General features: G+C 43.8%; 1 pseudogene; it reads right to left on the reverse strand.

Moving 5' to 3' along the window:
* Positions 1-308: 308 nt before the first annotated feature.
* LOC106572643 (natural resistance-associated macrophage protein 2-like) lies at positions 309-15,403 on the reverse strand (annotated as a pseudogene).
* Positions 15,404-15,894: the final 491 nt, after the last annotated feature.

A 15,894-nucleotide genomic window follows, 5' to 3' on the forward strand; every position in this document is an offset into this window, starting at 1 on the left:
AAAAAGCGAAGAGTAATTCAAATCATCATGCGACATTGCTTTAAATCATGTGTTTTTATTATTAATATTAAGTCAAATTATGTAGATTACAAATTAACCATTATGGTGTCACACTTATACTGAAACTAATGTACAAGTAGCCTACATGATATTGCAGTACAGCAGCAATTGATTTTCCAAATAATCACTGAAAGATAATTGAGTTGAGCATTTTATGTTATAAAATTGTGTTTTAAACATGATGAGAAGTTTCAAGCAAAGCTTTTTTTAAATAAATAATTAGGCAAAGTAATTTCAAATGTCCTATCTTATTCTTTAGTTCCAATCTTAGTTATCTGAAAAGAGCAAGGTCAGAGAATCCAGATCCATCAATCTTTGTACAAAACAATACAAATGTGCAGATAATTATCTATTCACCATCAAACTTCATCTTATTAAATTATGTTTTTTTTAATTTATTTATATAACACAATAATAACAAAATATTAATTTGAGAATACACTGTTTAAATTAAACATTAACCTAAAAATGTAATTAACCATATTACATTCAGTTGAAGTCGGAAGTTTACATACACTTAAGTTGGAGTCATTAAAACACGTTTTTCAACCACCACAAATTTCTTGTTAACAAACTATAGTTTTGGCAAGTCAGTTAGGACATCTACGTTGCACATGACACAAGTAATATTTCCAACAATTGTTTACAGACAGATGGTTTAACTTATAATTCACTGTATCACAATTCCAGTGGGTCAGAAGTGTACATACACTAAGTTGACTGTGCTTTTAAACTGCTTGGAAAATTCCAGAAAATGATGTTATGGCTTTAGAAGCTTCTGATAGGCTAATTGACATCATTTGAGTCAATTGGAGGTGTACCTGTGGATGTATTTCAAGGCCTACCCTCAAACTCAGTGCTTCTTTGCTTGACATCATGGGAAAATCAAAAGAAATCAGCCAAGACCTCAGAAAAAAAATTGTAGACCTCCACAAGTCTGGTTCATCCTTGGGAGCAATTTCCAAATGCCTGAAGGCACCACGATCATCTGTACAAACAATAGTACGCAAGTATAAACACCATGGGACCACGCAGCCGTTTTACCGTTCAGGAAGGAGACACGTTCTGTCTCCTAGAGATTAACGTATTTTGGTGCAAAAGGTGCAAATCAATCCCAGAACAACAGCAAAGGACCTTGTGAAGACGCTGGAGGAAACAGGTACAAAAGTATCTATATCCACAGTAAAACGAGTCCTATATCAACATAACCTGAAAGGCCGCTCAGCAAGGAAGAAGCCACTGCTTCAAAACCGCCATAAAAAAGCCAGACTACGGTTTGCAACTGCACATGGGGACAAAGATCGTACTTTTTGGAGAAATGTGCTCTGGTTTGATGAAACAAAAATAGAACTGTTTGGCCATAATAACCATTGTTATGTTTGGAGGAGAAAGGGGGAGGCTTGCAAGCCGAAGAACACCATCCCAACCGTGAAGCACAGGGGTGGCAGCATCATGTTGTGGGGGTGGTTTGCTGCAGGAGGGACTGGTGCAATTCACAAAATAGATGGCATCATGAGGGAGGAAAATTATGTGGATATATTGAAGCAACATCTCAAGACATCAGTCAGAAAGTTAAAGCTTGGTCGCAAATGTGTCTTCCAAATGGACAATGACCCCAAGCATACTTCCAAAGTTGTGGCAAAATGGCTTAAGGACAACAAAGTCAAGGTATTGGAGTGGCCATCACAAAGCCCTGACCTCAATCCTATGGAAAATCTGTGGGCAGAACTGAAAAAGCGTGTGCTAGCAAGGAGGCATACAAACCTGACTCAGTTACACCAGATCTGTCAGGAGGAATGGGCCAAGATTCACCCAACTTATTGTGGGAAGCTTGTAGAAGGCTACCCGAAACGTTTGACCCAAGTTAAACAATTTAAAGGCAATGCTACCAAATATTAATTGAGTGTATGTAAACTTCTGACCCAGCGGGAATGTGATGATAGAAATAAAAGCTTTAATAAATCATACTCTCTACTATTATTCTGACATTTTACATTCTTAAAATAAAGTGGTGATCCTAACTGTCCTAAGACAGATAATTTTTACTAGGATTAAATGTCAGAAATTGTGAAAAACTGAGTTTAAATGTATTTGGCTAAGGTGTATGTAAACTTCTGACTTCAACTGTATCTCCAATCAGACTCTGTAAATCTAGCATACATGTTCAATGTCTGCCCCCTCCATTCTTGGCTATGGCGACTATGGAGATCACATCTGAGCTTTATGTAGGACTTGGACTTTAGGTCTAGGATCATGTGATTTGCTGGAAGCTCACCTCCCCTCCCCTCCCTCCTCCCTCCCCTGCCCCTTAGTGGCCTCTGCTGGGCTATGTTTCCAGGAAAGGGGCCTGCTGGACAGGCTGTGAGAGAGGCCTATGCAGGGAAAGATTGGCTCATACAGAAAAACAAAAACTCCCTCCTCCTTACATAAGGCTGCTGCCTCAATGACAGGAAAACGTTCCCAGCCACCACAATGCAAAGAAAACCTGTTTGGCGCTCTATTTCACAGTCACAGCACGGCACTTGAGGACTGAAATATGCTAAACTCTTATAACAATGTAGTCTTCTACAGGAAATGTAATGGCATAATTGTGCATACCAGCATAAGAATTCCAATCAACAACATTAGCTATACATGGTAGCAATTGCACCCAGAAGCAATCAAGACTTATATTTGAGGTGAAATAAGATGAACATGGTGGATCTACAAATAAAAAATAAAGTGATACACTTTCACAATATGTCAAAACTCATGGCATTGAATGTTTGTTGTTCAGACTACAGTACTGGTAGTCTGGTACTTTTAAACATTACAATGAGTTGTAGTCAACAGTGCCTCCCTCTGGCAGAGTGGAGTAGGCTTCTGTCAAGCACCTGCGTTATGAAACCTGTGCTGTGAGGCTATGCAGTGAGCCTTGAAGGTGATATTTGGAAAGGGAGATATCTTGTCACTTGTACAACTGAATGCATTCAACTGAAATATGTCTTCTGCATTTAACGCAACACCTCTGAATTAGAGAGGTGCGGGGGGCTGCCTTAATCGACAACCACGTCATCGGTGCCCGGGGAACAGTGGGTTAACTGCCTTGCTCAGGGGCAGAACAACAGATTGTCAGCTCTGGGATTCGTTCCAGCAACCTTTCGGTTACTGGCCCAACGCTCCTACCAGGCTAACTGAAGGTGCTCCTGTACAGACTGTACGATACAAAAATGTAATCAAGGTTTTTCATTTGATATTTTTAAGATTTTTAGATCTCATTGACCACCACAGACAAAAAAATAAGAGAATCTATTTGAGTTAACCATTTCAAGATGTAATTCAGTCACTAAGTGAATAAATAATATATTGACATTTACATTAACGTTTCACAATCATTTTCTAGATTCATCACAAAGCAAGTCCTATTACCATTAATATGTCAGTTAACTTAAAAATATCCCAAGGATCCACGCATAGCCACGCATAGCCACACACACACACACACACACACACACACACATGGTGTCGTTCCTGACCCTGCCGGTGACATCCAGACAGGACACCCCTAATGCTATCAGACTAAACGACACCTAGAGAGATGGAGAGAGGGACGGAGAGACAGAGGGGAGAAAGGGGTGTGAGAGATTCAGTACAATGTATAATCATTCTACTGCCAGGTGGGCATTCCTACACCAGGAGGGCCTTCCTACACATATAACTGTCCTCATGCAAAGTTTGTCAAATGGTTAATAACTGACTCAGTGGTTGAAGATTAAAGTGGTCCTCTATATTACCATTTTAGTTTGGTATGCTTCGCACGACATAGAAATCAAAGAGTGAAAAACCTTTAAAAATGACCACACAAAGCTATCAGTAATAAATAAAACAGCCTAAACTAAAATAAATACTTACCAGGTAACCTACAAATCCCAAATATCCTATGCAAAGAAAAGCAGCCAGCATGTATAGCCACACGCTGTCCAAAACGGTCACATAGATGACCACAAATTACATGTTGATGCAACACACCAGCAGGACCACAACTCCTCCCCCAATCTTCCAAAATCTGAAAAAATGGCGACAGCAACAGAAATCATCAGTATCAAACAAATTGTACGTTAAATCTTCTCATATTATCATATGATGTTCTTTAAAATATACCATTTAATGTAGCTAACATTTTATCGTTTTCAGCATATTCACAGTATACTTACAATCCATTGGCAAATTCAGTCATGAGGGATGACAAACTGGTGAAAGTGAGGATGGGAATCAAAGTAAATGGCAGCTGAGTGACAGAAACAGAAAGCATTAACCAACTACTCTGTTGGAATGGCAGCTGAGTGAGAGAAACAGAAAGCATTAACCAACTACTCTGTTGGAATGGCAGCTGAGTGACAGAAACAGAAAGCATTAACCAACTACTCTGTTGGAATGGCAGCTGAGTGAGAGAAACAGAAAGCATTAACCAACTACTCTGTTGGAATGGCAGCTGAGTGACAGAAACAGAAAGCATTAACCAACTACTCTGTTGGAATGGCAGCTGAGTGAGAGAAACAGAAAGCATTAACCAACTACTCTGTTGGAATGGCAGCTGAGTGACAGAAACAGAAAGCATTAACCAACTACTCTGTTGGAATGGCAGCTGAGTGAGAGAAACAGAAAGCATTAACCAACTACTCTGTTGGAATGGCAGCTGAGTGACAGAAACAGAAAGCATTAACCAACTACTCTGTTGGAATGGCAGCTGAGTGACAGAAACAGAAAGCATTAACCAACTACTCTGTTGGAATGGCAGCTGAGTGAGAGAAACAGAAAGCAGCCATGAGAAATGGTTCTACTTACCAATCATCAACCAACTACTCTGTTGGAATGCAACAGCTTGCCTGGGGTTAGGGTTAGGGTTGAGCCGGGGTGTGGAGCTGAAGCTAGAGCTAGGTTTGTGGTTGAGACAGGGGTTAGGGTTGGACCGGGTTGTGGACATGAAGCTAGGGTTAGGGTTAGGGTAAAGGCTAGGGTTGAACCAGGTTGTGGAGATAAAACTAGGGTTAGGGTTATGGTTAGGGTTGAGGCTAGAGTTATAGGGTGGAACCGGGTTGTGGACATGAAGGTAGGGTTAGGGTTGAGGCTAGGGTTAGGATTGAGCTTGGGTGTGGTCTAGGGTGACCACGCTTAAAATACCCAAAATGCGGGACAATAGGAGGATTTTGCAAGATATTGTAGCCTACACGGGCTCTCGAGTGGCGCAGAGGTCTAAGGCACTGCATCTCAGTGCTAGTAGGCGTCACTACAGACTCCCTTGTCGAATCCAGGCTGTATCACAACCGGCTGTGATTGGGAGTTCCATAGGGTGGCGCACATCGTCCAGGTTTGGCCGCTGTGGGCCGTCATTGTAAATAAGAATTTGTTCTTAACTGACTTGGCTAATTAAATAAAGGTTACATTTAAAAATGTAAAACATGAACAAAAATAGTCAGCACCAATGTTCCTGAGCGCAAACTTCAAAGTTGAGAAAATTCTGTAAACACTGAGGATGAACCCACTTTAAAGTACAGTTTCAACCATGGCCAAGTGGGCTACTGTGGCTATTTGATCATAATGTAGGTGTCCCATAAAGAAATTATGGAGAAAATGCATCCCATAACATTTTAACATGGAAATAGCTGTTACATTAGCAGCCAATGTGTGGTGTTCAATGTAGGCCTACAGTCGTGGCCAGAATTTTTGAGAATGACACAAATATTAATTTCCACAAAGTTTGCTGTTTCAGTGTCTTTAGATATTTTTGTCAGATGTTACTATGGAATACTGAAGTATAATTACAAGCATTTCATAAGTGTTAAAGGCTTTTATTGACAATTACATGAAGTTGATACAAAGAGTCAATATTTGCCGTGTTGACCCTTCTTTTTCAAGGCATCTGCAATCCGCCCTGGCATGCTGTCAATTAACTTCTGGGCCACATCCTGACTGATGGCAGCCCATTCTTGCATAATCAATGCTTGGAGTTTGTCAGAATTTGTGGGTTTTTGTTTGTCCACCCGCCTCTTGAGGATTGACCACAAGTTCTCAATGGGATTAAGGTCTGGGGAGTTTCCTGGCCATGGACCCAGAATATCGATGTTTTGTTCCCCAAGCCACTTAGTTATCACTTTTGCCTTATGGCAAGGTGCTCCAACATGCTGGAAAAGGTATTGCTCGTCACCAAACTGTTCCTGGATGGTTGGGAGAGGTTGCTCTCGGAGGATGTGTTGGTACCATTCTTTATTCATGGTTGTGTTCTTTGGCAAAATTGTGAGTGAGCCCACTCCCTTGGCTGAGAAGCAACCCCACACATGAATGGTCTCAGGATGCTTTACTGTTGGCATGACACAGGACTGATGGTAGCGCTCACCTTGTCTTCTCCGGACAAGCTTTTTTCCGGATGCCCCAAACAATTGGAAAGGGGATTCATCAGAGAAAATGACTTTACCCCAGTCCTCAGCAGTCCAATCCCTGTACCTTTTGCAGAATATCAGTCTGTCCCTGTTGTTTTTCCTGGAGAGAAGTGGGTTCTTTGCTGCCCTTCTTGACACCAGGCCATCCTCCAAAAGTCTTCGCCTCACTGTACGTGCAGATGCACTCACACCTGCCTGCTGCCATTCCTGAGCAAGCTCTGTACTGGTGGTGCCCCGATCCCACAGCTGAATCAACTTTAGGAGACGGTCCTGGCGCTTGCTGGACTTTCTTGGGCGCCCTGAAGCCTTCTTCACAACAATTGAACCCCTCTCCTTGAAGTTATTAATGATCCGATAAACGGTTGATTTAGGTGCAATCTTACTGGCAGCAATATCCTTGCCTGTGAAGCCCTTTTTGTTCAAAGCAATGATGACTGCACGTATTTCCTTGCAGGTAACCATGATTGACAGAGGAAGAACAATGATTCCAAGCACCACCCTCCTTTTGAAGCTTCCAGTCTGTTATTCGAACTCAATCAGCATGACAGAGTGATCTCCAGCCTTGTCCTCGTCAACACTCAAACCTGTGTTAACGAGAGAATTACTGACATGATGTCAGCTGGTCCTTTTGTGGCAGGGCTGAAATGCAGTGGAAATAATTTTGGGGGATTCAGTTCATTTGTATGGCAAAGAGGGACTTTGCAATTAATTGCAATTCATCTGATCACTCTTCATAACATTCTGGAGTATATGCAAATTGCCATCATACAAACTGAGGCAGCAGACTTTGTGAAAATTAATATTTGTGTCATTCTCAAAACTTTTGGCCACGACTGTACATTCCATGAGACTTTTGAAAAAAACCTACATGGCTTGACATTAACTTGTTTATCCTACAGACAAGGTGGTGACTGAAAATGTTTTTGTGTTGTGTAATGCAAGAAATCACTTTACAAAATAAAATGCATTATTATTTCCATATCATTATTACATAGAATCCGACAAATGATGCTACCCTCTTCCTATTGGCTACTTAGCTTATTCAAGTCTGTCTCAAAATACAACACTGCCCCTTTAAGACAAAAAAAGCTCTCTCTACTTGACTCACTTTTCAAAGATGTCTAGAAATGTACGTACACGTTTTGTGCTCTTGTAGGAAGCAATCATTGCCCTATTACTGACTACAAATGATCTATAACTGGGCTAATAACTCACTAACTAGCAAAGGATATGAAGAAAATGTGGACGTGGCTACATGCAGCTCTTGCTTTGATTTCAAAACAAGCACATCTACTCAGGACCACAGCTGTAAACATAGTCCAGTTCAAAGTAAATGGCAAAGCTCTATACAGTGGGGGGAAAAAGTATTTGATCCCCTGCTGGTTTTGTACGTTTGCCCACTTACAAAGAAATTATCAGTCTATAATTTTAATGGTAGGTTTATATGAACAGTGAGAGACAGAATAACAACAAAAAAATCCAGAAAAACGCATGTCAAAAATGTTATACAATTATTTCCATTTTAATGAGGGAAATAAGTATTTGACCTCTCTGCAAAACATGACTTAGTACTTGGTGGCAAAACCCTTGTTGGCAATCACAGAGGTCAGACGTTTCTTGTAGTTGGCCACCAGGTTTGCACACATCTCAGGAGGGATTTTGTCTCACTCCTCTTTGCAGATCTTCTCCAAGTCATTAAGGTTTCAAAGCTGACGTTTGGCAACTCGAACCTTCAGCTCCCTCCACAGATTTTCTATGGGATTAAGGTCTGGAGACTGGCTAGGCCACTCCAGGACCTTAATGTGCTTCTTCTTGAGCTAATCCTTTGTTGCTTTGGCCGTGTGTTTTGGGTCATTGTCATGCTGGAATACCCATCCACGACCCATTTTCAATGCCCTGGCTGAGTGAAGGAGGTTCTCATCCAAGATTTGACAGTACATGGCCCCGTCAAATGATGTGGTGAAGTTGTCCTGTCCCCTTAGCAGAAAAACACCCCCAAAGCATAATGTTTCCACCTCCATGTTTGACGGTGGAGATGTTTTTTCTTGGGGTCATAGGCAGCATTCCTCCTCCTCCAAACACAGCGAGTTGAGTTGATGCCAAAGAGCTCCATTTTGGTCTCATCTAACCACAACACTTTCACCAGTTGTCCTCTGAATCATTTAGATGTTCATTGGCAAACTTCAGACGGGCATGTATATGTATTCTTGAGCAGGGGGACCTTGCGGGCGCTGCAGGATTTCAGTCCTTCACGGCGGAGTGTGTTACCAATTGTTTTCTTGGTGACAATGGTCCCAGCTGCCTTGAGATCATTGACAAGATCCTCCCGTGTAGTTCTGGGCTGATTCCTCACCGTTCTCATGATCATTGCAACCCCACGAGGTGAGATCTTGCATGGAGCCCCAGGCCGAGGGATATTGACAGTTCTTTTGTGTTTCTTCCATTTGCGATTAATCACACCAATTGTTGTCACCTTCTCACCAAGCTGCTTGGCGATGGTCTTGTAGCCCATTCCAGCCTTGTGTAGGTCTACAATCTTGTCCCTGACATCCTTGGAGAGCTCTTTGGTCTTGGCCATGGTGGAAAGTTTGGAATCTGATTGATTGATTGCTTCTGTGGACATGTCTTTTTTACAGGTAACAAGCTGCAGTTAGAAGCACTCCCTTAAAGAGTGTGCTCCTAATCTCAGCTCGTTACCTGTATAAAAGACACCTGGGAGCCAGAAATCTTTCTGATTGAGAGGGGGTCAAATACTTATTTCCCTCATTAAAATGCAAATCAAATTATAACATTTTTGACATGCGTTTTTCTGGATATTTTTGTTGTTATTCTGTCTTTCACTGTTCAAATAAACCAACCATTAAAATTATAGACTGATCCTTTCTTTATCAGTGGGCAAACGTACAAAATCAGCAGGGGATCAAATACTTTTTTCCCCCACTGTATATGGCAATGACCTATTTGCATATAGGCCTAGTGCAGCTCTGATTGGTTATGCTGCACAGGTCTATGTAGAGTATGGGCGCAATAGAATCCTACTCAGACACGTTCTGCCTACAGTAAAATCTCTTGCATATTTCATTTTGGTATGAAAGTGGCCAGTATTAGTTGATTCGATCACAACTGTCACAGTAAAGGAAAACATTGATAGTGTTAATGAACAGGGAAAACTCAGCAGTCAAGGAGGAGCTGCGTGGCATAGAGGCAACATTGCTCAGAACCCCCCCCCCCCCCCACACACACACACACACACACACACACACACACACACACACACACACACACACACACACACACACACACACACACACACACACACACACACACACACACACACACACACACACACACGATAAAATGTAAATTATGTCATCATTTCTCAAAGTTTGTACTGACAGATGTAGCCTATTGACATTTTAGTCATTTAGCAGACGCTCTTATCCAGAGCAACTTACAGTAGTGAATGCATACATTTCATGCATTTTTGTACTGGCCCCCCATGGGAATCAAACCCACAACCCTGGCGTTGCACACACCATGCTCTACCAACTGAGCCACAGGAACATTATAAAATGCATCCTTCAATAGCAATGTCTGCCTATGCCCATACATATCGTCTCAAGAAAATGTTCGATTTTTAACACCCTCAAACACCAAGTTAGGCATATCTAATTTCAAAATAGGCCATCACTGTAAATTGTCACAATTATTCACATTTACCGGTGAAGCGTCCAAACTGCAACTGCATGCCAATCATTTGATCTCAATCAGTTTCATGGGAATATGCATTTAGCTCTTCTTGAATTACTGTTTCGTGAGGAAATTAGAGCAGATGGTGTTAACTAACTGTAGTCTTCCTGTATTTTGTTTCAATCAAAGCACATTCTGCGTAGTGGCGCGCGCTTCTGCATTTTTGCTACATGAGATTTTTTTCTGACTATTCAGCTAACCATCCTAAAGTGTCAAAAGAAATGAGGTGGTGTTTCTTGTGTAACAGTAACGTTATACTATGCTATTATACTTGGATATGTTATGTCGAACACTAATGAATCATTATGTGATCTTCCAAGACATTGATTCAGCTTTGATCTAACTTCACTAAAAGAGCACCATTGTGAGAAGTGGCGGAGCTCTGGTGTGAGAAGTGGCTGAGCTCTGGTGTGAGAAGTAGCTGAGCTCCGGTCTGAGAAGTGGCTGAGCTCCGGTGTGTGAAGTGGTGGAACTCCAGTGTGAGAAGTAGCTGAGCTCCGGTCTGAGAAGTGGCGGAGCTCTGGTGTGAGAAGTGGCTGAGCTCCAGTGTGAGAAGTAGCTGAGCTCCGGTCTGAGAAGTGGCGGAGCTCCAGTGTGAGAAGTAGCTGAGCTCCGGTCTGAGAAGTGGTTGAGCTCCGGTGTGAATGGTGGTGGAACTCCAGTGTGCTCCAGCAGCACCTACACCTCTGATCCTGCACTTAGTCTACTCTTTTGCCTTGCACAAAATTTGTTGATGCAGAAACGAGAGGCCACATGTGTGGCTGTTTTATGAAAATCTGGGAAGATTTGGCAAAGGAAACATTTCTGGTTGGTCTCAGAGAATGTTAAACAGCAGGAAGGGTACGGGATACTTTTAAAAGGGGATTGAGTGTAGCAGCAGCCAATATGTTGAATGAGTAACTAATGAGCATGGAGACTGGAGAGCCTCACAAATTTGACTAAATCACCTATCTTTCAGTCTAATCCTACTATTTACTTACTTTTCTAGCTCCTCGTCAGAAGCATGTTTTTTTAGTAGTTATGCATAACTGTCCTCTCCAAGTTTAGCTGGAATTTATCCCGAAAGGATTTGAGAAACGTGATTGGTTGATGATAGGTCTATGACATTGGCCGCCTATAACTCGTCTTGCGCTGCGAAGAATGTCAGATCTCAACAATGATTGGAGAAGTGTTTAACATCACCAGTACCACATCCTTATGATATATATCCTTTCATAAAGCCAAACATGACTGCAAGAGACTGGTTGGAATGTCTGACTGAAATACGGGACAAATCAACCTTTTTTTCTAAATTAGTGGTGTTTGAATTTGTTGATCACGCAGCTCCTCCTTGACTGCTGATATGATTGTTTGGTTGCAGGACACAAGACAAAGGGACAAAATGCAGGACTTCCCCACACAATCCGGGACATGTGGTCACCCTAGTGTGGGCATGAAGCTAGGGTTAGGATTAGGGTTAGGGTTGAGGGTTAGGGTTGAGGATAGAGTAAGGGTTGAGCTGGGGTGTGGACATGAAACTAGATAAAGGGGATGTGCTGTCAGACCTGACTCATCTGGTTAAAGATGTGTATTTATTTTTACACAAAAAAAACAGCATGCTCTGCAACACGTTGAGGAAGTCGTTCATGGGTGTCGTCCTTGAAGATGGCTACCAGAAGGGTGGGTGTGATGGCGATGGAGCGGGTCAGCAACACCCGAGAGAAACAGGACAAGTGTAGGTTCAGAAAGCTCTGTAGGGACGAGACTGGGTTCAAGATCTGTAACTCTGATTTTAATTTAGCTACTGTAAGGTTTTATATGATGTTAGTGGTGAGAGAGCTGAGCCACTGTCATTTTATCTTCTTACCATCACAAACGCACCACCGCCTGATACCTGGTATCATTTAGTCATCGACAGACAGTTAAAGCAATTAACAGATCAATACATCTAATTGATCCAGGGTTTGACTTGTAAATAGGGCAGAGTTATAGGTGAGTCTAAGAGGATCTCATCTCTCAATTCAATTGACCTTGAATTAATAAATGAATGAGTTATTGCACAAACCTTCCTGACAAACTGTCCTGAGTAGGTCCCGGTCATGGTTGAACTCTGACCTGCTTCCAGGATTCCCACGGCCCAGACGTAGAGTGCTGCAGGGCCGAAAAAACAGACCAGAACCACTCCCTGTAATGATAGGGCTAACATTCACTGTCGGGTCAGGAAAACACCTAGCTTGGTCCCAAAACTGTGTGTGCTGTCCTGTCAACTCTTGCCTCAATCCCAGGCTTTCTGCATGTTCGTTCTCAACAGCCAAGTGATTAACGAGACTTGGGAGTATGGTAATGCATGACTATGCCAACTCCAATGGCCATTGTCATGCTAAACATGTTAAAGCACTAACAGATCTGGGCCCAGGCAAGAACACACCTAGCCTACACCCATTGTCTTACATCAGATCGTGTCACTCCTACGCGACGCTCATCCCTCAAACGATCAGTGCAGGTGGAATCAACACACACTCTGACTTAAGACAATGTGCCTACACCAGAAAAAACTTGAATGTTGGCATTCAGCCTGAGGGTGAAAGGGCAGCCTTAACCCTTTGTAGATGTTCACCTGCAGTGTCTAATTGTTCAACAGGAACAGATCTAGATGAGGACTGTGTGTTGCATTACAGACGTCATGCTGAAATAAAGAACCACAAGACATGTTAGTAACGACAACAACAACGTCTAGAGGCAACACATCATTGAAATAAAATAAACTCAGCAAAAAAAGAAACGTCCTCTCACTGTCAAATGCGTTTATTTTCAGCAAACTTAACATGTGTAAATATTTATATGAACATAACAAGATTCAACAACTGAGACGTAAACTGAACAAGTTCCACAGACATGTGACTAAACAGAAATGGAATAATGTGTCCCTGAACAAAGGGGGGGCACTACAATTTGTCCCTGAACAAACAGAGGGCACTACAATGTTTATCCATGTCACGCCCTGACCTGAGAGAGATGGTTTATTTCTCTATGTGGTTAGGTCAGGGTGTGGGGTGGGCATTCTATGGTGTCTATTTCTTTGTGTTGAGCCGAGTATGGTTCCTAATCAGAGGCAGCTGTCTATCGTTGTCTCTGATTAGGAATCATACTTAGGCAGCCTTTCCCCACCTGTAGTTGTGGGATGTTATTTTTGTACTGCTTGTTAAGCCTGCAAGACGTGACGGTCGTTATCATTGTTTCTTATTTTGTGTTTAGTGTTCTGATTTAAAATAAATACAAGGATGAACACTTACCACGCTGCACCTTGGTCTACTCCTTTTGACGATTGTGACAATCCACTCAGAGAGCACATATAGACTCAGCAAAAAAAGAAACATCCCTTTTTCAGGACCCTGTCTTTCAAAAATAATTCATAAAAATCAAAATAACTTCACAGATCTTCATTGTAAAGGGTTTAAAGACTGTTTCCCATGCTTGTTCAATTAACCATAAACAATTAATGAACATGCACCTTTGGAACGGTTGTTAAGACACAAATAGCTTACAGACGGTAGGCAATTAAAGTCACAGTTATGAAAACTTGGACACTAAAGAGGCCTATCTACTTACTCTAAAAAACACCAAAAGAAAGATGCCCAGGGTCCCTGTGTGAACGTGCCTTAGGCATGCTGCAAGGAGGCATGAGGACTGCAGATGTGGCCAGGGCAATAAATTGCAATGTCCGTACTGTGAGACGCCTAAGACAGCGCTGCAGGGAGACAGGACGGACAGGTGACCATCCTTGCAGTGGCAGACCACGTGTAACAACACCTGCACAGGATCGGTACATCCGAACATCACACCTGCGGGACAGGTACAGGATGGCAACAACAACTGCCCGAGTAATACCAGGAATGCACAATCCCTCCATCAGTGCTCAGACTGTCCACAATAGGCTGAGAGAGGCTGGACTGAGGGCTTGATGGCCTGTTGTAAGGCAGGTCCTCACCAGACATCACCGGCAACAATGTTGCCTATGGGCACAAACCCACCGTCGCTGGACCAGACAGGACTAGCAAAAAGTGCTCTTCACTGACAAGTCACGGTTTTGTCTCACCAAGGGTGATGGTCCGAGGCCTGTACTCTGGAACGGGATCGATTTGGAGGTGGAGGGTCCGTCATGGTCTGGGGCAGTGTGTCACAGCATCATCGGACTGAGCATGTTGTCATTGTAGGCAATCTCAACGCTGTGCGTTACAGGGAATACATCCTCCTATCTCATGTGGTGCCCTTCCTGCAGGCTCATCCTGACATGACCCTCCAGCATGACAATGCCACCAGCCATACTGCTCATTCTGTGCGTGATTTCCTGCAAGACAGGAATGTCAGTGTTCTACCATGGCCAGCGAAGACCCGGGATCTCAATCCCATTGAGCACGTCTGGGACCTGTTGGATCGGAGGGTGAGGGCTGGTGTGGGAGCAACAATCCGCCGTCTGCATCAGTCTGGAGGTATTTGTGGCGGAGGTGAGAAGTTTGAGGCTCTGGGGTCCGGGAGAGAGGCTGCCCAGAAGTTACTCCAGCTTCGGCAGGGCTTCCTCAATGTGGCAGACTATGCGGTGGAGCTGGCAGCGGAGGGTACCTGGAACCCAGAAGCGCTGTTCGACACGTTCCTGCACGGATTATCAGCAGGGGTAAAGGACGAGCTTGCAGCCCGGGAACTACAGATGGATCTCAACTCACTCATCCCCTTAACCTTCCGGATCGATGGAGGTTACGGGAATGTAGGAGGGAGAAGAGGTCTGATCACGGTCCCCAATCGCTCACTCAAGGATCCCACCTTGCATCTGATAAACACCTGAATTCCCCGAGAGGATTCGAGCTCCGACTCCGAAGACCGCCGAGTTGCCTCTTCCTGATGCAGCTCGGCAGGGCTAGGCTGCCTCTAGCCGAATGCGTATGCAGACTGAACACCCAGAGTTGTCTGCATTGCGGTACTGTCAGTCATTATGTGTCTACCTGTCCCTTCAAGAGACCCAGCTCATTCATTGGAGTGAGTGCTCTGGTGGGTCTTAAAGATAATTATTCTTCTCCCCTTAATCGCCCAGCTCTCCATGCCACCCTGCTGTGGGGCGACCATTCCAAGTCTCTCCAGGTACTCATCGACTCGGGGGCCGATGTGAGTCTCATGGACGTTACCCTGGTGTCCGAGCTGGGCATCCCTACTCAACCCCTCTCCATTCCCATGGGTGTTAGAGCGCTGGATGGGCGCTCTATAGGCCGGGTCACCCACCAGACCACCCCCGTAAACCTACGAGTGTCAGGGAACCACAGCGAGATGATCCAATTCCTGCTGGTTGAGTCTCCGCAGGTTCCCATGGTATTGGGATTCTCTTGGCTCCAGCGACACAATCCCTCCATTGACTGGGCTACTGGTGCCCACATGGGCTGAAGCCTGTCCTGCCACTCTCATTGCCTGAAGTCAGCTCTTCCTGCCCCAGGACATCTTCCTGGGGGATGGAAATGGCCCCGGGAGGGGTTCAGTAAGGCCCGGGCCACTTCTCTTCCGCAGCGCCGACCGGTATCCAAGAAAGTCAAGCCTGAGGCGCTGGCACGCTGCTATAGTCCCGCGGCTACTACCCCAGAAGCCGAGACCTTTTCCCCCTGCTCCAAGATCACTAGCCCCTCTGCTGTTCGTCCTCTGTTGCCCC

Source organism: Salmo salar, chromosome 15 (genome assembly GCF_965601325.2).
Source record: "Salmo salar chromosome 15, fSalSal1, whole genome shotgun sequence".
In the NCBI taxonomy this organism is placed as follows: Eukaryota; Metazoa; Chordata; class Actinopteri; order Salmoniformes; family Salmonidae; genus Salmo; species Salmo salar.